Source organism: Balaenoptera borealis (assembly GCF_965194805.1).
Source record: "Balaenoptera borealis genome assembly, chromosome: 9".
In the NCBI taxonomy this organism is placed as follows: domain Eukaryota; kingdom Metazoa; phylum Chordata; class Mammalia; order Artiodactyla; family Balaenopteridae; genus Balaenoptera; species Balaenoptera borealis.
Genome location: NC_138873.1, coordinates 63,901,943 through 63,923,930, shown reverse-complemented (window position 1 = coordinate 63,923,930; position 21,988 = coordinate 63,901,943). Strand labels below are relative to the sequence as shown.

General features: G+C 33.7%; 1 pseudogene across 1 annotated transcript in view; it reads left to right on the top strand.

The window, feature by feature from the left end:
- Positions 1-21,988, top strand: part of LOC309635318 (small ribosomal subunit protein uS19 pseudogene) — a 29,931-nt pseudogene extending 7,943 nt beyond the window's left edge. Inside the window, exon 1 of the transcript in view lies at positions 1-21,988. This exon is cut by the window's left edge and continues 7,943 nt beyond it. The product of the transcript in view is annotated as a small ribosomal subunit protein uS19 pseudogene (transcript).

Below are 21,988 nucleotides of genomic sequence, written 5' to 3'. Positions count from 1 at the left end.
ACTTTTTGTTTTGCCATGCATTCCTGGATTATAAGTTTCCTTCATTTCCTTTCCTTCCCTTCCTTCCTTCCTTCATTCCTTCCCTCCTCCTTGCTTCATTCTTTCCCTTCTTCCTTTTATTTTTTTCCTTTTATGGAGAAGATAGTTCAACTTCAAACAATTATATTGGTTAGTGGGTCTGCCTATTCTTGTCTTTTAACTCATTCAACAATTACTGAACACTTATGCAATTTCCAGCTTTGGTGATATTTAGATGAAAAAATATCTTTCCACCTTTGAGGATTACACAGTCTACCGGTTAGATGGATACAATATAACAAAACAAGTGCCATAACAATAGTGCACTGTATTTGGATTTTATGCAAATCTGAATAGTGTAAATTGAATGATTATGATGTAAAATATTAATAAAGACTTACTTTATATAAAAGCTTTAAAATAGAGTGAATCAAGCCCAAGTTAAAAATTTATCAAGTGTGCATAATTTTAAAATTTGTAATCAGAATGAATTATGGACTTGGCTTAATATATGGACTCATGGTTGTGTCAACTTGTTAAAAATTACCCATCACACTTTTTAAGAAATAGCTTTGAGTTATTTGAGTTTTTCATATGAAACTTTCCAATACATCTCTCAAAACAAACACACACGCACACACACACACACACACACACAAGATCAGACTATACACAAAAAGTATTGTTATGAAGGTAAGAATTTAAGCCTAGATAAAGCTTCCATAGAATGCTTCAGATATGTAGTAATAACTAAACTTTGAAGTTTGTGTAGGAGTTTTCCATTTTAAATGAGGTAGAAAAGACTTTACCATGCTGAGAAATAAGCATAAGCAAACATTTCATATTGAAGAGTAAGTAGCCCAATGATGAGTGATGAACAGTTAGACTTGTTCAGATAAGCAAAGGCACACACAACATAATTTGAATATATTATGTTGGTGATGATAAGTCATTGAGAGACCAGGTTTTTATCACCATTTCTCCATATTAAACATTATAACGAACCATTTTTTACATGCTCATGGCATCAAAAGACTCTACCACATCTGTCTCTCTACAATTGAATTTTTCAGTAACAAGGGTAAAATATATTCCTGTGACATACATACAAGGGTGAAAATGATTCTCTCCAGATTAATAATAAATATTGGTGGAGACTGTATTAATGTTCCCTCTCACAAGTGCTTAGCAGAGTAACTTGCAAAAGTAAGCATTCAATAAATTTAAAAAAATTATATCATATATTATTTGAGGAAATAAATCAGTTGTATTTTGTTGAACATTTCCTTTACTGCTTCTATTTATAATTAAGAATCCTGTAACTCTGTAAAACAATTGTCACAAATTTCAAATCTATAAAATTCTTGCTTTACCTATTTCAAACTCCATTCTGAGGATAAAAAGACATTTTTAAAAGTATAAACTTGCCTTTATAGTTTTTAAATGCTTAATGTAATGTCATTATTCTGGTTAGTAGTAAGAACTCAATGAATATTTTAATAAATAAATGGAGAAAAATTGTTTATGATTTCCTTACATATTTTAACTCTTTGCTAACAGATACCTATTACATTTAAAATATCTTAACCAAGAAGGCATTAAGTCAGTATCTATATTTTCTCCTTTCCAGTTATTTTAAAATACATTATTGCGGAGTTTCTACTTCCAGTTTCGGTAGACTAGTTTGTTTCAGATCAGCCTTTGAGCTGAAAACCACTTGAAAACTTGACAGAAAAAAATCTGTTTGAAGTCATCCAAAAGCTACCAAGGCAGTGAGAACTTAATCCCACAGAGAAGGGAAATCGGGAAAGGAGAGCTCAATATTGGTGTTGCTCTTTCTTTCAAAGCATGTACTGATTCAAACATAGCTGAAAAGCTGCACAAGGTTTATGAAGATTTACCTTGTTGATGTGAAAAAAAATTTAATTTAACATATGTCTTAGAGGAGGGACCCTGGTTTAAAAAGATGCCTAGTTGAGGCTCCAAAGGGCTACACCTAGTAATAAAGGATTGACACCCACCTTAATACAAGTTCAACTTTTGATTGTATTAAAGAGATCTAGTCTATGGTCTGTTAGAAGCAAAGCTAAACTGCCTCTGGAGGAAGATAATATCATTACAATTATATCTTCAATTTTTCATGTATAATATGTACCATTCATTAAAACATAGCCCAGCTATGAACAATGCATGGGGTCACTGGAAACTAAGAGGAAAAAAAATGGAAACAGACCCATGGGAGATCTATACTGAAGTTATGGGATACAAATGTATACATAATTATGATTAATTTGTTGAATAAATTAGGGATGAGTTGAGAATTTCAGAAGAGTGTAAAAGAGAATTAAGTAAAACTGCCAGAACTAAGAAATACATTAAGAAAATTAAGAATTAAATGAGTAAGGTCTTTCACTTCTGACCAAGATGGAATAGCAAGAAACAAATTTTTCCCTCCTTGTAATTTTTCCTGTTCCAGCCAAACTCTGGAAAATACACCTAAATCAATAGTTTTCAAGAAACTAGACTTCAGGCGATGAAGGAAAATTACCTCTAAAGGCAAGAAAATATTTAGGTGAACCCTATAATTCTCCAGGTTACAGACTTGAAAGAGTTTCCAGACTACATGCAAGGAGTGGGTTCTCTGGCAACTCCTTGGGCCAAGAATATAGAGCGGAGAACTTGGAGAAACCAAGGCAGATAGAATTTGTAGAGCAGACTACTGGAAAGGAGGAAGATATTCAGAGAAAAAAAAAAATATGGAGATCTACAGAGGATCATTTTAGAGTATTATTACTGATCAGGACATGCTGGTTGAACTACCCAAAGACAAACAAAAGGACACACTCACAAGGATTTATAAGTAAAAGTGCCTAGCTGGCACTCATACAGGGTCAGGAATAGAGCTGGTCTCCACCCATCAGACTGGAAACCTCATAAGTCATGTGGCATTAAGTGGAGAATCCAGACATAGAAAAAAATTTAGAGAAAAATTAGCCCTAAAATAAGCACTGCTATGCTGCTGTCCAACTGATATTAAAAGCAAGAACTCAAAGCATCAAACCATATCCAAGTTTACTTAACTGCATTCTAGAATAAGGCTCAAGAGGATTCACAGGAATACAAAATATCAGGCATAAAACAAGGTAAGATTCACATTATCTTGTTTCCAATGAAAAATTACCAGGCATGAAAAGAAGCAAGAAAATGAAGACAGGAAAAGCAAGTTAATAGAAAGTGATTCATAAGTGACACAGGTTTTAGAATTAGCAGTCAAAGACACTGAAAGAGCTGTAACTATATGCGGGCTATGTTCAAAAAGATAATTACAGAAATGGAAGGTATACTCAAATCAAAATTCCAGTATGAAATCTATACTGGCTGTGATAAAAAAATACAGTAGATAGAATTAATGGCAGATTATACATTACAGAAGAAGATATTACTAAATTTGAATTGAATTTATCATAGCAATGGACAATCCAAAACAAAACACAGAGAGGAGAAAAGAACTTAAAAAATGTAAAGAGCATCATTCACCTGTAGTATGACTTTAAATGGCCTACTTTTAAAAAACAAAGCTGGAAAATTATTCAAATTTCATAAAAACTATGAAGCAAAGGTCCAAGAATAAAAGGAACCTCAAGCAAAAGAAGCATAAAGGAAACAGTGCCAAGGAACATCGTAATCAAATTGCTCAAAACCAGGAATGCAGGAAAATATCCTAAAGACACCGGTGAAAAAGATATTTATAGGAAGAAGAATACAGATAAGATTGACAGCAGCTTTTCCATTGGGAAACAAAATGCAAAAGAAGGATATAGTGGAACAACACTTAAACTATTGAAAAAATGTCAACCCAGAATTCTATACAAAGTGTGAAATATTTTTAAAAAATGAAGGCAAATTAGGACTTTTTTAGACATATGAAATCTAAAATATTTCATCTCCTGCAACCCACAGTACAAAAGATATTAAAGTAAATCCTTCAGGTAGAAAAAAGTGATACTAAATGAAGGTATGAATCTACAAAAAGGAACAAAGAGTATTAGAAATGGTAATGACATGGACAAATATGTAAGCAATGCTTTACTATTATATAAATCTCTTTGAAAATATAATTGTCTCTTTAAAAATAACATCAATGTAGTGTGGGTTTATAATAATAAATGCACAGTATATGGAAATAATAACATAAAGGCTGGGCGACTCTTATTCTATATGTGAAATGTTATAATATCAATTGAAAGTAGACTGTGATAATTTAAACATAACTACTCTAAACTCTAAGACCACTAAAATAACAAAACGAAATCTGTAACTAATAAGTCATAAAGGAGGGGGGAGTAAAAATTGTAGAAAATACTTAATTCAAAAGAAAGCACAAAAAGTGGTAAAAGAGAGCAAAGAATATATGAGATAGAAAACTAATAGCAAGACAATAGACATAAATCTGACCATATCAGTAATCACATGGAAAAGAAATGATTTAAACACCCCCAATTACATCTGTGTCTTTATTTCTGCCTTGCAAACTGGTTCATCTGTACCATTTTTCTAGATTCCACATATATGTGTTAATATATGATATTTGTTTTTCTCTTTCTGACTTACTTCACTCTGTATGACAGTCTCTAGGTCCAGCCACGTCTCTACAAATGACCCCATTTCGTTCCTTTTTATGGCTGAGTAATATTCCATTGTATATATGTACCACATCTTCTTTAAACACTCCCAATTAAAAGTTAGAGAGAGAATGGAGAAAAGAGCAAGACCCAACTATTTACTACCTACAAAAAAACACACTTTAAATATAAAAACACAAATAGGCTATAAGTAAAAGGATAAAAGAAGATATACCAAGACAACACTAGCTAAAAGAAAGCTGATTAGCTGTATTAATTTCAGACAAAGTAGATTTTAGACAAAAGAATTTTACCAAGAAAAAAAACGATCCTTTCATATGATAAAAGGGGCTAGTTCATCTGGAGGCCATAACGATCCTAAGTTTCAAAATGCATAAAGTATGGACTTCCCTGGTAGCACAGTGGTTGAGAGTCCGCCTGCCAATGCAGGGGACACAGGTTCAAACCCTGGTCTGGGAAGATCCCACCGCCGCGGAGCAGCTAAGCCCATGCGCCACAGCTACTGAGCCTGTGCTCTACAGCCCATGAGCCACTGAGCCCGCATGCCACAATTAATGAAGCCCACGGGCCTAGTGCCCATGCTCTGCAACAAAGAAGCCACCAGTGCAATGGGAGGCCCACGCACCACCATGGGAGGCCTGCGCACCGCAATGAAGAGTAGCCCCTGCTCAACGCAACTAGAGAAGGCCTGCGTGTAGCAATGAAGACCCAATGCAACCAAAAATAAAATAAATAAATAAATAAATAAATTAAAAAAAAAAAAAAATGCATGAAGCAAAAACTGCTAAATGTAGGGAAAAGAGAAAATGCACCTTTTGTAATCAGAAATTTCACTACTCATCCCTCATTATATGATAAAACAAGGAGACTGAAAATCAGTAAGGATATAGAAGACTTAAACGACTTTGAACTGATTGACATTTGTAGAACACTCCAACCAGGAACATCAGAATACATACTCAGTTCAAGTGCATTTAATAGGAATCCCTCAAAAGAGGTAAAAACTTGACTGAATTAAAAGGAGAAATAAAACAAATTCACAATCATGCAGTGAGAAATTCTCACATCCCTCTCTCAGTGAATGACAGTAACAAACCAACAACAACAAAAAATATCTAGAACAGAGCAAATATGACAAAGAAATTTAGCTAACTGACATATGTGAAATATGACACCTAAAAATTGAGTAACATTTATTCTTTTCAAGTACACATGGAACACTTACCAAAACGGACAATATGTTGGTCTATTATGTGAATTTTAATAATTTTTAAGGATGAAAATCATAAAGAATAGGATTTTTGACCACAATGGAATTAAACCATAAATCAAAAATGGTAATTAAAAATTCTCAGTTTTTAAAAATTATAGCTCTTTAAATAATCAGTAAGTCAGAGAACTATTTAACAAGATTAGATAATATTTGTTAATGTTCTGAACTTAATCATAATTGAAAAACTACATATCAAAATTTGTGGGATGCAGCTAAAGCCATGCTTTGAAGGGGACACATAGACTTCAAAGTACACATTAGAAAAATATTGAAAAAATAAAAATAAATTATTCACGCACTCATATCAAAAGTTACAAAAGGAACATAAAATTAAATTTTAAAAAGCAGAATGAATAACTAATAAAAAATGAGCACAGACATTAATGAAATAACAGACAAATTGAGTGGAACAAAGGAAACACTGGTTCTTTGAAAAGACTAATAAAATGACATCAAATCCTTGGCAAGACTGAAAAGAAATTGAGAGAGGGTATAATAACCAATATCAGGAATGAAAAATAAATAAGCATTAATGTTCTTAGATTCAGTAAAATCTATTTTCTATTAAATACATTAGACACCCATCTCCTTTCACCACTGAATTTTAATGTAGACCACATTTTGAAATATTTTTTCAAGGCTTAAATATCCACCTTATGCTGAATGGGCAATCTTCAGTAAAGCTTAAAGACCCTTAATTTTTCTGAACTATTCTTAACTATATGTGGACTGGCTTCTGAAAAAAATGCCTTGCCTTTTTTATTCATATAAAGATTATTATTTCCATTTACTTTTAGTTTTCAAAGAAAACGACTGTTGTCCCAACAACCTTCAATGGTGACTAATCAATTTAAAAAATTTTTAGAATATTACTATGAGTTCATGAATTATTTTTTGTTGTAAGAAATTATAGTCTCTTTTTGATGCTCAGACTGTCTTCTCACATGGCAATGAGAGCTTCTTCAGATTGACTCATGTGTCCTTTCCACATGATCACATTAGTCTTTGACAAATTCCTTGGAAAAGATGTTGTAGAATCATCTTGTACATCCATATCTTACTCTAGACCTAGAATAAGTCATTTCTCCATGGAGTCCTGGTTCCTCTAGTGGTAAATTGTATTTAGCAACCACAAATGGATGCTCATTGTCACTGGGCTGCTATTGATTCTTGCTCTTTTTAGTGTTTAGAACTAGGGAATACTTATTTTTCTGAAAAAAAAATATGAACTGTAAGTTCATACTTATAATACAAATTCAAATTCAAGATTACAGAGTTTTACTTGACCTGGCTGATTTTATGTTTGTATCTCTTTTTTTCCTACATTAAAATTTTAGTCCTAATAATATTAACATGTTGACTAATTTCTTTACATATACAAAAATTAGATTCAAAATAAAAATACTTATATTACTACAACTAACAATCCTACTGAATGTGGCTTAAGAGTCCTCTCTCTCGTTTATATACTTAGCCTATATCTCACTAGAGATTTATAGTCAAAATGCATTGTTTTACAGTAATTTGAAATAATTCTCTTTTCTGTATGGTTATGCCACCATGCAATTATTTTTTTGAAAAATATTCTATTAGTTGGACTTTTTAAATGTCATAATCATAAATTGAGGGGGATATACTTGATCACATAATTAAAAAGTGCAGAGGTCAAGAGAATGAGAAGACAAGGCACAGACTGGGAGAAACTACCTGCAAATATGTATTTAACAAAGAACTGTTATCCAAAATAAACAAAGAAGTCTTAAAACTCAACAATAAGAAAATAAAAACCCAATTTCAAAATGGACAAAAGAAGTAAAGACACTTTAACAAAGAAGATATACACATGCTGAATAACCATATAAAAAGATGTTCCATATCATGTGCCATCAGAGAATTAAAAAAACAATGAGATACCACTACAGACCTATTAGAATGGCCAAAATCCAAAACACTCATAACACCAAATGCTGGTGAGGTTGTGGAACAACAGGTACTGTCATTCATTGTTGGTGGGACTGCAAAATGGTACAGCCACTTCGGAAGACAGTTAGGCAGTTTCTTACAAAACAAAACATACTCTTAAAGCATATGATCCAGCAATTGTGCTCCTTGGTATTTACTCAAATAAATTGAAAATGTATAGCTACACAAATCCCTGCACACAGATGTTTACAGCAGCTTTACTCATAATTGCCCAAACTTGGAAGCAACCATGATCCTTTGGTAGGTGAATGGATAAACAGTAGAATATGCAGACAATAAAATGTCATTCATTGCTAAAATGAAATGAGCTGTCAAGCCATGAAAAGACATGAGGGAAACTTAAATGCATATTACTAGGTTTAAGAAGCCAATATGAAAAGGCTGCATACTGTATGATTTCAACTATATGACATTCTGGAAAAGGCAAAACTATAGAGACAGTAAAAAAGATCAGTGATTGCCAGAGGTTTGGCTTGGAGAGAGAGGTATGAATAGGCAATGCACAGAGGATTTTTAGGACAGCCGTACTATTTATTCTGCATGATACTACAATGGTGGATATATGCCATTACACATTTGTCCAAACTCACAAAACGTACAATACCGAGTGAACTTTAATATAAATTTTGAGTAATAATGATGAGTCAATGTAGATTCATTATCAGTTGTGACAAATGTACCACTCTGGTGTGTGGGATGTTAGTGGAAGAGGTTGTGTGTGTGTGTGTAGGAGATATACAGGAACTCTCTGTACTTTCTGATCAGTTTTGTTGTGAACGTAAAACTACTCTGGAGATAAAGTGTATTAAAAAAAAAAAGCAAAAGTAAGTGAGGCTTGACATAGTAGTTGAAATTATATCACCAAGGACTTGACTTTGCCCCATAACTCCTCTTTGCTTTCTGGTGTTTTATCCCTAATTTTCCATATGGTGCCCTCCCCTAGAATCGTTTAGGTTTGTAAATTGTAGTGGCAGCTGTAAGTCTCACATTCTCATAAAAAGAGAGACGGTCAGAGAGATAGTCTTTTCTAGCTTTTATAGAACAAAGAGAAGGTGTTTCTTTCTTAGAAACAGAGTGTTCTCTCTGAACTCATTGGCCCTGATTAAGTTTTCTGTATATCCCTGAGCTAGTCACTGAGACAGTGATAACAGGATAGACTGATGGATGTAGGTTAATCTGTGAGAAGAGGATAGAAAAGCCCACATCAACCATTTTAGAATAGGTCAGTGAATGGTTCTTCAGAAGAAATAGAAGGTAAACAGAATTCTTCCTGTGAATTTGAGTTAGCATCTAGTGGCATTTCCTTTTAGCCTAAAGGACTTCTTTTAGAGTTTTTTTGGAAAAACTTTTCTAGCACCAAGTTCTTTCATTCTTTGTTTACCCCAGATATTTTTATTTCAGCTTCATTTTTGAAGGATAAGTTTGCTAGATACAGAATTCTTGGATCAATTTTTTCTCAGCCCCTTGAATACTGTACATTATTTCATTACATTCTGACAATGTTTCTGATGAGATGGTGGTCATTAACCATATAGATACTCCTTATACATGATGATTTGTTTTTCTATTACTCCTCTCAAGATATTTTCTTTGTCTTTGGTTTTCAAGTCTATGATGTCTCTTGGTGTTGATCTCTTTGTGGTCATTCTGTTTGGAATTGGTTGAGATTCTTGGATCTGTAGATTAATGTTTTTCATCAAATTTTATAAGTTTTCAGTCATTATTTTTTCAAATACTTCTTCAGTCCCTTTCTCCTTCTCATCTTCTTTGGGAACTCCAATTATACTTATATTGGTGTACCTGATCTTTTCCTGTAGGTCTCTGAGGCTCTTTTCTTTTTTCTTCAACCTTTATTCTCTCTGTTTATTAGATGATATCATTTCTACTTCTTTTTCTGCCATTTTCAATCTGCTATTGAGATTCTTCAGTGAAATATTTATTTAAATTATTGCAACTCTTCAATTTCCAGAATTATCATTTGGTTTTTTAAAATAATTTACATATCTTTATTGAGAACCTCTCTTAGTTGATTCATTATTGTCATACTTTCTTTAAATTTGTTAAATACAATTTCATTTACTTCTTTAGACATATTTATCATAGGTCCTTTGGAGTATGCTAAATCCTACATCTGGAGATATTAAAAGATAGTTTTTATTGACTGTTTTTAACCTGAATATAGGTTACAATTTCCATTTTCTTTATAAGTCTTATAATTTTTAAAATGAAAACTGGACATTTCAGGTAATTTTTGTAGCAACTCTGGATTTTGAGGTTTTTTGAAGGTTGTTGTTTTTACTTCTAATCTTTAAATAACTGTTTGTTTCTGTGTTTTATAACTTGCCTGACCTAAATCTATAATATCTTTTTCTAGTACAGTATGAGACCATTGAAAACTGTGCTCAGTTATTTTTTGTTTGGTTGGTTTTGGTTTATTTTTGTTTTGTTTTACTTCATTTTGGCTTTGTTGCTGTTATTCTTGCTCTAATTTGTAAGCATAGCTTCTCAGGAATTGACCTTTATGTCCATATTAGTAGTCACTCAGTGATTGGACAGGGATTGTGTTTAAATGCCTGGAGCCAGTAAGACTTACATATTGTGCATGTGGGTGGGGAAGAACATTCAATGTTCAGGTTATTTACAGCTCTGTCTTGGTTTTTACTTTTTATTGGACCCTTTTGAGTCTCCTAGGTCTATGTACACAAGTTCAATATACACCAGGAGTACATAAGTAGCTTAGAGCCTCTTCAGTCTACTCTCTAGCCAGGCCTCTTTTGTTCTCCTTTGTTCTTGTGCAGACCAACTGCTAGGAATATGCTTGCCCAAATCAGAATGCAACAGCAGACTAATACAGCCAGTCACTGGCTATCCAGTGACAAAATGCATACTTTGCATTCAGGGAGATCATAATCTAAGGGAGAACTTGAAAATACAAAATCCATTAAAATATTAGCTGATAGCACAGAAGATATATTACCTACCCTTCAAATACCTTCAGAAAAAAATATGCACTTCACAATAGGTGTTCTGTTGCCTCTGCAACCTTCTCTCCAACATACTTTAATGCAAGCGGCATGTATTCATCTTCTGTGTGTGCAGACAGGCAGAAAATCTGTAAGGTTTTAGAAAGCTGTATCAATAAATTTTCTGGAAACTAATATCTTTTCTCAAAGTCTTCCTTCTTTCTCAGAGCTTTCAATACCCCCTCCCCCATCATTTCTATTGAATTCCCTAACCCCTAATATTTTCTGAAATCTTAATTTAGTACTTTTAAAAGGTGAAACTACATCTTTTTTGGACAAAATGTTTCCAACTTCCTGTAACTTATACCAAGAAAACAGAATATTTTCATAATATCAGTTAAATAATTGTTTTTTTTCATTGTCATTTCCAGGAAAATAAATGTCAAAATGTGGTTTTATAGAGAAACACTGAAATTCTCTATAAATTTCCCATTGAAAGTAGCTCTATGAGGTAGATTCATGATGAGATGAAATGAAAGAAGCAGGATTAGGCAACAGTCACCTGATATTAAAATGTCAAACACAAAGTGCAAATAATCCTTTGATTGAAGATAGCAGAGTCTGTGGAATTCACATGTTTTCACAAGGATGAAAAATTATTTCGATAAAGTTATTTTCTTTCATTTATTTGACAAGATACTGTTCTGTTGAGTGAGATGAGGGAAAAAGGGAAGGCATACCAATACTTTGCTCCTGTATAAGTCACAATAGGTTAATTTATGCTATGATAATAAACTAACTCCAAGTTCTCAGCAGTTTAAAGCAATACAAAGGTACTTATTGCTTTTGCTGCAAGTTAAATACAGGGCAGTGATAAGATTTCTGTTCATTACAGCTACTAAGGCTAATGAAGACTTCATTTTAACACTTGGTTCCATAAACATCAAGACACAGAAAGAGGACTCAGGACATTGTGAATTGGTTATTAAAGCTTCTACCTGAAAGTGATATACATAGTTCCATTCATATTTCCTTGACCAAAGAAGTTACATGGTAGTTCCTAACTATTTATATGAGCAGCGATGTTCAGTCTTTCCAGCTACCTCGAAGGACAACCAGAATAACTGTGAACAGCTCTAAATACTACCTTCACTCTTCATGCAGCCTACAATTTAATGAAAGGAATTAGACATCTACTCCAAAGTCAATACAAGAGATATGATAATGGCTGAAGAGCATAATGATAAAAATACAGCAGTAATGACAATAAAATATTAATGTTATCAAGTTTTATCAATTTATTAATGTACTGGGCATTATTCTAAGTGTTCTACATGGTATTAATGCATTTAATTCTCAAAGCAACTCCATGAACTAGTTAGTACTGTTATTATCTCATTTTAGTGACTGAACCAAGATTAGGACCTAAGGAGTCTGGTTCTTGAGCCTGGACCTTTAAATATTATAGGACATAATAGCCTTTTGCCTTAGTACTTTGATTTTCAGCATTTGTTTTTAATTTACAAGACATTTCATCCTCTAAAAGCTTACTGAGAAACTTGATATAAGAACCAATCCAAGTGGAACATCTTTGGTTAAAGTGGAAGAAGGGGCTGGAGTCCTTCTTTTTTGGGTCGGCATGTATTATCTTCCAGCTACAGATCAAGAAGGCTGGCATTAACACAAAAAATATTTGACACTACTTTATTTGCTAAAATTATGACTAATATGACCCTTCACATCTTCATACCTTAGCTACATTATCTATAACAGGTGTTATTGTGACATCAAAAAAAAAAAAAAAAAAAAAAAGCAGAAAAACAGAGTGTCCTGAGACAAAAAGTCAGGAGTCTATGGACAAGATGAAATTGGAGATACTGAGTTTTTGATTTCTAGAGTTCAATATTTTTAAAAATCTTTCTAAACTACTTGTATGCAAACAAATTTAGGATTAAGAAAGCTGTAAAGGGAAGAAAAAAACAATGTGCCATAAAAAGGATAAAAAGCACTATCCTACCAGTTAATTATTATCCAGCTGAGTGATATTGTTTAATTCTTAAAGAAACCAAAAAAGCACAGCTATCTGGCAGCCACCAACAGAGAAAAAGAGTTTGAACACCCTGTACACTCCATGAAATCCATGCACCTGTCAGAAGGATTTGCTCTTCCAATCTTAAATGTGCTTCCCATTTCTCTCTCTTCCTTAACAATGAAATAAGGAAAATACGAAGATTATACATACATATATTTTAACTTCTCCATCCTTAATAGTTTTCTCTAAAATTGTCTAGATATAAGAAACACAAAGCCAATATTTACACTATTTCTTTTCAGAGGGCAACATTTAACTTCAGTAGTCATTGCTACATATTATTTTAAGTAAATAAATACTTGAAAAACAAACAACTTTAGTTTCCGATCACCAACAATATAGTTGTCATATTAACTTCCACTTAAGTTAATTAGATAGAATGTGGGATGTGACAATTAATTTAAGTAAATAAATACAAAAATAAATAATACCTATAATACAGGTGTCCCCAACCCCCGGGCCACGGACCGGTATCGGTCCGGGGCCTGTTGGGAACTGGGCCGCACAGCAGGACGTAAGCGGCAGGCAAGCGAGCAAAGCTTCATCTGCCGCTCCCCATCGCTCACATTACCACCTGAGCCATCCCCACCCCCACTCCCTGTCTGTGGAAAAATTGTCTTCCACGAAGCCAGTCCCTGGTGTCAAAAAGGTTGGGGACCGCTACTAAAATAAATACATAGATTTTATATACACCCCTTTTCCCCCACACAAAAACAGTCATTTTCTTTCACTAAATACTTCAATTTTTTAGCAATCTCCTTTAATTAACCTCATGAAGATATTAATGCACTTTAGCCCTGCCCCATAAAACTTTTTTTTTAACTTCAATAATTATAACCTGGCATCAGAATGGTTTTAAAAAAGTTAAAATATTTTATTTCTTAGAATATTTTCAACTCTACCATTGTTACATTTGATTAATAAGTGTAAATTTAAAAAGGCAGCTGGGGTTCAGGCAGCAAAACTGAGAATATTTCAAATGTAGTCATTCTATAATTCAAATTAAATCAGAAACATAATAGTTTTACTAGTAAAAGGATATTACAGCATAAAGTGTCTCCTTTAAAGTGCCTTTATACTTCTTGAAACATTCTAATATAAAAATGTATCTCCTCTATATCTCCTTCATTCTTTGGGTCTTACATTACAGTGTGCCCCGCTGGACACAAAATTCAAAGCCTTCTCTAATTTTTAAAGAAACCATAAATGGTTAAGAGGATTTAACTAAATTTTTTCTATTATCTTTGGAGAAGTTTTACATTAGACATACAATACAGTAAACAATCCTAAAAAAAACAAACAAAAAAGTAAGAAACAAAAAACTCACTTTGGACATAGTTGGTTTTTTTAAGTCTTGTCTTGAACTTGCCACTAATAAGTACATTTCTGAGCCATTTCCTAGTAAATGTTATCTCACCCTTAAGACACTTAAAATTCCTCCTCCCTCTTTTATTTAGAGTAGTTTGTTCTTTCATGGAAATCCATGCACCGGATATTAACCCTACATTACATTTGATTTGGACGATGAATTTCCCCAGCAAAGTAGTTACGTTTCCTTAATCAGGTTACTTAATTCCCAAGAACCCTCTTTATGCTCTTAGTTCTATGGCTAAGAAATTTGACAGTAAATTTATTTTTCAGATTCCATGAGCATCTCCATATATATGTTCCTGTATTGTTATGGGATGTTTATATAAAACATTGTAGACAATGATGTTATCGTCATTTTCCCAGTATGCTATGAGGCTCCACTGCTATCATTAAGGAATCACCTGCCAAGTTAGAAATACATGTTTTGACAAATGTCTTTCCTTCCATCCAAATGGTCACAGTTGCTACTGTAACAAATGACATCCATTCTCAATACCTATCTCTCTAAAACTCCAAATAACATATGAACAAAGAATAAAAGGGCTAAAATCACACAGAGTCCGATTATATTCTTGGAATGAATTATTTCAGCTGTAACTGAAGAGTTTATAGTGCAATGGGGAAAAGGCTTTAAAATTTGTTCTTAATAGAATTTTTTTCTGTATATAAGTATTATTGTGTCTAATTTCTGAGATTTTAAACTCTGGATTAGTTAGGGCATTCTAAACCAAAATAACTGTATGTGGCTTTGAGAAGTATCACTATCCCCTGTGAAGCAAACTAGAAGTTTAATAAATTTTCTAACTCCCCATTGATTTATTATGTAACCTTGGAGTTCTTTAATATTACCTTACTGTTTTTCTTTTTCTCTTTCATTCTTTCTTTCTTTTTTTTTCAATCTGACCTCTCAGGTGGTTTGTCATACATGCTTTCTGTTCTCTCAAAGGGAGGTGATTTAGATTAATGAGTTTGAACTCCACAGATTAATACTCTATAAGTAGCAATCATTTTTTCAATTGGTATTATTTCACTATTTCAATTTTCTGAAATCACTTGGGACTTGTACTAACCTAGAGGGATGGCAAACAAGAAGATTAAGCTAGAACAGCCATGATGTAAATTCTCACACAACCTTCAGAAATAAATGAGTATCAATTTCATTAGAATTAGACCAAAGATGATCTGACAGTAGCCAAGGCAGAAAGACAATTTTTTCTTTAAAGGATCTTTCAAAGCTCTTTCCCTAAGGCTTGCCCTCTAACTAAAATTATGCCCAGGAGATAAATGGAAACCAGTGAGATTCACTGTACAGAAGCACAAAATCTTTACTGAAATTTCATCAAAGAGAATCAGATTATTTTTTGCCAGAGAATAGAGGCAGCATTAGTGATAAAAATTAGTATAGAAGGGTTATAATGAATGTAACAATCTTCCAAAGAATCAGGATTTATTAAAATTGAACATGTGCTCTAGAAATGTAGGCAGAATGTTGTTGGGGAAAAAATGGACAAATTCAACAGTTGAAATATTATTAATATCACACATTATTGAAAGTATATTAAATATTCTTTATAAGAATACAAAACATGCATTTTTAGAGGAAAAAACCTCAAAATTGAGGTTTTCATCATCTGCTTTCAAAAGTTTCAGGTGCTATAACCCTGTTCTTCTAAAATAGTTACATAGTAAACATACTAATCTGAAGTAAATGGTAACATTCTCCCAAATAATTGCAGTCATTTGTACAATGTAACTTGTGAATAGAAAAAAAGCATTCACTTTAAAGATATATTTCTAATAAAAAGTAACATCTAGGACTTCCCTAGAGGCGCAGTGGTTAAGAATCCGCCTGCCAACGCAGGGGACATGGGTTCGAGCCCTGGTCTGGCAAGACCCCACATGCCGCGGAGCAACTAAGCCCATGTGCCACAACTACTGAGCCTGCGTGCTTAGAGCCTGTGCTCTGCAACAAAAGAAGCCACCGCAATGAGAAGCCTATGCACCACAACAAAGAGTAGCCCCCGCTCACCGCAACTACAGAAAGCCTGTGCACAGCAACAAAGACCCAATGCAGCTAAAAATAAATAAATAAAATAAATTTATTTTAAAAAGTAACATTTATCATATGCTTATTATACTACAAGCACATACTAAGTGCTTTGCATACATAGCCTCACTTCATTCTCACAATCTTCATTTCATCCTCACAGCAATGAAGTACAGAAAGATACATTTCTCAAAAATGCATGATATTTACTGAAATTTGATCAAAGAAAGATTTGATACTTATTTTTTTTTAACATCTTTATTGAAGTATAATTGCTTCACAATGGTGTGTTAGTTTCTGCTTTATAACAAAGTGAATCAGCTACACATATACACACGTTCCCATATCTCCTCCCTCCCGCATCTCCCTCCCTCCTTATTTTAATCACATGTACTGTACAATTTTATTACAATAAAATAATTTTACTATCTTTATTATGAATATATATTAGAAAGGTTAAACAATTAACTTACAGTCACAGGAATAATAAGAACAATGTAGCAAAAATTTGAATGGAAACCACCTGACCAGAGAGTTAAACCCTTAACCATCATATGATCTGACCTTGTGAATATTCACTGCAATAAAAATACCCTGAACAATTGTTTGGTCAATATTCTCAAGATAAGAATAAAAGAAAGATACTGCTAAAGGCTTTTAAAGCACAGCCTCTGGGTTGCAAGTGACCATTTACTGTGCTCTTGGAGTATAAATATTATTCAAATCAAATAATAATTATGTATTTATAATATACTATATACTGTAGATTTCCAGGAATCTACAGCTGGGAGGAAAAGCAAAGTATACAAATAGAAGTGAAAAAAAAAAAAAAAAGGCAATATTTAAGTAACAGTTAAATGGCAATAAAAGCACTGTCGAGAAATTGCAGACTTAATTCCCCTTTAAATGATTCACTGGATTGAATATTATGCATAAACGGAAGAGAATTTATCAGGTAGGTTTGATCAGAAAAGAATTTACATAAGAGCTAGATCTAGAAGAATGCACAATATATGAAAATAGAGGAGAGGAATATTATTAATAGTAAGAGAAATTGCCTATGGTAATATGTAACCCACAATAAAAAATATAATAGAGCACCATTATTTTTGTATGGTCCATGGGTTGTTTTAGAACTGGTGGAAAAAAAAAAAAAACCATAAATGGCTAACATAGCTTTACAAAAGTAGAATTGACTTGAAAAAGGTAAGGAGAAAAATGAATGTTGAAGAGTACATTGTAATCTTAGGCTTTACACAGACAACAGAGAGAAAAAAATCCAATGGCTCTAATCTCCAGTTGTCCCTTGTAAATGACTGATCTATTAACATAAATTCGTAGACGTAAATTCCTAGATATTAACTAACAATTTCTCTCAAAGCCTACACATAAAAAGACAAAATTTAAAATAAGTTTTGATGTACTCATGAAATTAACTATCAGACAAATGGAAGTATTTTCTAAACTACCAAAAGTAATACATGAAAGGGTATCATCATGGAGGAAAGAATCAAGATTTAAAAGGATGGCTTTATTTTGAATACTGAGTAATGCATTAGAAAATAAATGTTAAGAGTGTAATGTAACTTGCTAAAGTTAATAATTCTAATGCAATTTTTAAAGTAAAGATTTACTGAATATCTTCTCTTGCACACCAACAAGCTAGACCTTAGAAACATATGAATGGATATTGAAAGCTCACCTCTCCTGAATTAGTTTATAATTTAATGAAACAGACACACATTACCTTAATAAAAAGTCAAGTGAGATTTTATCACTGTTCTAAAGGTCATAATAATAGATACTGATTGATTTGGAGAATAATTTTTGAAGTTCATCTAAAATTGATATACAGGGTTGTTTTTTTTTTCCAGAGGTGTCGTTCATTTTTTTTTTTTTTTAATTGGGGTATAATTGTTTTACAATGTTGTGTTAGTTTCTGCTGTACAATGAAGTGAATCAGCTATATGTATACCTATATCCCCTCCCTCTTGGACCTCCCTCCCACCCCCACCCCCAACCCATCCATCTAGGTCACCACAGAGCACCGAGCTGAGCTCCCTCTGCTATACAGCAGGTTCCCACTAGCTCTGTTTTACACATGGTAGTCTATATATGTCAATCCCAGTCTCCCAATTCATCCCCCTTTCCCTCCTCCGTGTCCACACATCCATTCTCTACATCTGCGTCTCTATTCTTGCCCTGCAAGTAGGTTCATCTGTACCATATTTCTAGATTCCACATATATGCATTAATATTTGATATTTGTTTTTCTCTTTCTGACTTACTTCACTCTGTATGACAGACGCTAGGTCCATCCACGTCTCTACAAATGACCCTATTTTGTTACTTTTTATGGCTGAGTAATATGTAAATTGATACAGCCACTATGGAGAACAGTACGGAGGCTCCTTAAAAAACTAAAACTAGCTTTCTGAAGAGCCAACAAGATGGCGGAAGTGGAGCAGAAGAAGAAGTGGACTTTCCTCAAGTTCACCTACCACGGCGTGGACCTCAACCAGCTGCTGGACATGTCCCGTGAGCAGCTGATGCAGTCGTACAGTGTGAGGCAGTGGCTGAATCGCGGCCTCCAGAGGAAGCAGCACTCGCTGCTGAAGCGGCTGCACAAGGCCAGGAAGGAGGTGCCGCCCATGGAGAAGCCTGAGTTGGTGAAGACGCACCTGCGCGACATGATCATCCTGACCGAGATGGTGGGCAGCATGGTGGGCGGCTACCATGGCAAGACCTTCAACCAGGTGGAAATCAAGCCTGAGATGACCGGCCACTACCTAGGTGAGTTCTCCATCACTTACAAGCCCATGAAGCACAGCTGGCCTGGCACTGGGGCCACCCTCTCCTCCTGCTCATCCCCCTCAAGTAGCCTGCTGGCCAATAAAGGTAGGAAAAAAAAAACTAAAAATAGAACTACCATATGGCCCAGCAGTCCCACTACTGGGCATATACCCTGAGAAAACCATAATTCAAAAAGGCACATGCGCTCCAATGTTCACTGCAGCACTCTCACATAGCCAGAACATGGAAGCAACCTAAATGTCCATCGACAGAGGAATGGATAAAGAAGATTCAGTACATATATACAATGGGATATACAGGTGTAATGCAATTCCTAACAACATTCCAGAAATAGTTTTTGTAGATATAGACAATATTATCCTAAATTTTATATGGAAAGGCAAAGGAACTCGAAGAGCTGAAACAATTTTAAAAAAGGAAAGTAAAGTGGGAGGAATCAGTCTACCTGATTTCAAGTCAATTTATAGCTACAGTAATGAAGACTGTGTGGTACTGGTGGAGGGATAGATACATAGATCAGTGGAACAGAATAAAGAGTCCAGAAATAAATCTACACAAATGTACCCAACTGTTACTTTTTAATTAAAACCATATTTTTAAAAAAAAGCACTGTAAGGTTCATTGCAATACTGAGAGGATGGTACAGAGATTTCCAATATATCCCCTGTCCCACATGTACATAGACTGACCCATTATCAATATCCCCAAAAGAGCGGCACATTTGTTACAACTGACGTATCTACATCAACACATCATATTCACCAAAAGTCCATAATTTACATTATGGTTTACTCTTGGTGTTGGACATTTTATGAGGTTAGACAAGTATATAATGGCATGTATTTATCATACAGAGTATTTTCACTGCATTAAGAATCCTCTGTGCTCCACCTATTTATCACTTCCCCCACCCCAAAACCCTGCCTACCACTGACCTTTATACTATCTCTATAGTTTTGCCTTTTCCATCATGTCATATAGTTGGAAACATATATTATGTAGACTTTTCAGATTGGCTTCTTTCAATTATTGATATTAATTTGTTTCCCCTATGTCTTTTCATGACTTGACAGCTCATTTCTTTTTAGCACTGAATAATATTCCATTTTCTGGGGATTCCACAGTTTATTTACGTATTCACCTGCTGAAGAACATTTTGGTTACTTCCAAGTTTTGGCAATTTTGAATAAAGCTGCTAAAAGCACACATGGGTAGGTTTTTATGTATGCATATGTTTTCAACTCATTTGGGTAAATACCAAAAAGCATGAATGATGGATTGTATGGTAAAACCATATTTAGTTTTGTAAGAAACTGCCAAACTGTCTTCCAAAGTGGCTAAACCATTTTGCATTCCCACCAGCAAGGAATGAGAGTTCCTGTTGATCCACAACCTCATCAGCATTTGGTGTTATAAGTTTTCTGGATTTTGACCATTCTTAAAAAACACGTAGCATAATCTCATTGTTGTTTTCATTTGTTTTTTCCTGATGACATATGATGTGAAGAATCTTTTCATATGGTTACTTGCCATGTGTATATCTTCTTTGTTGAGGTATCTGTCCAGGTCTTTGGCTCATTTTAAAATCAGATTGTTTTCTCATGGCTGTTTTAAAAGTTCTTTGTGTATTTTGCAGAGCAGTCCTTTAAAGATGTGTCATTTTCAATTTTTTTTTTCAGTGTGTGGTTTGTCTTCTTATTCTCTTGAAAATGACATTCACAGAGAAGTTTTAAATTTTCATGAGATCCAGCTTATCAATTATTTCTCACATGTACTGTACATTCAGTGTTGTATCTAAAAAGTCATTACCACACCCAACACTAGACTTTGTTCTTTGATATCTTCTAACTTTACAGTTTTCTGTTTTACCTTTAGGTGTGTGATTCATTTTTAGTTAGTTTTTCTGACAGGTATAAGGTCTATGTCTAGATTCATTCTTTTGCGTGTGAATATCCTGTTGCTCCAACACCGTTTTTTGAGAAGACGATCTTTGCTTCATTGAGTTGCCTTTGCTCCTTTGTCAAAGATCAACTGCTTACATTTACGGGGTACTATTTCTGGGCTCTCTATTCTGATCTAGTTGATCTATTTAATTCTTTTGCTAATATAACATTGTCTTTATTACTACAGCTTTATGGTAAGTCTTTAAGTCAGGTAGTGTCAGCCCTCCAACTTTGTTCTTCTCTTTCAATATTGTGCTTGCTATGCTGGGTCTTATTCCTCTCTATATAAACTTTAGAATCAATTTGCCTTTATCCACAAAATAAGTTTCTGGGATTTTGGAATTGCATTGAATCCACGGGTTAATTTGGAAATAACTGACATCTTGACAACATTGAGTCTTTTTAACCATGAACATGGAATATCTCCTCATTTATTCAGTTCTTCTTTCATATCATTCAGCAGAGTTTTGTCGTTTTCCTCATGCAGATCTTGTTTGTACATATTTTGTTAGTTTTATACCTAAGTATTTCATTTTTTTTGGTTGCTTTTATAAATGGTATTGCATTTTTAATTTCAAATTCCATTTGTTCATTGCTTGTATATAAGAAAGCTATTAACTTTTGTATATTAACTCCGTATCTTAAAACCTTGCTATGATCACATATTAGATTTTTTGGTTGATTCTTTTATATTTTCTACATTAACAGTCACGTCATCTGTGAACAAAGACAACTTCAGTTCTTTCTTCCCATTCTGTATACCATTTATTTATTGATTGATTGATTGATCGATCAATCGATCTAATTATTTATTTATGTCTAATTACATTAGCTAGAATTT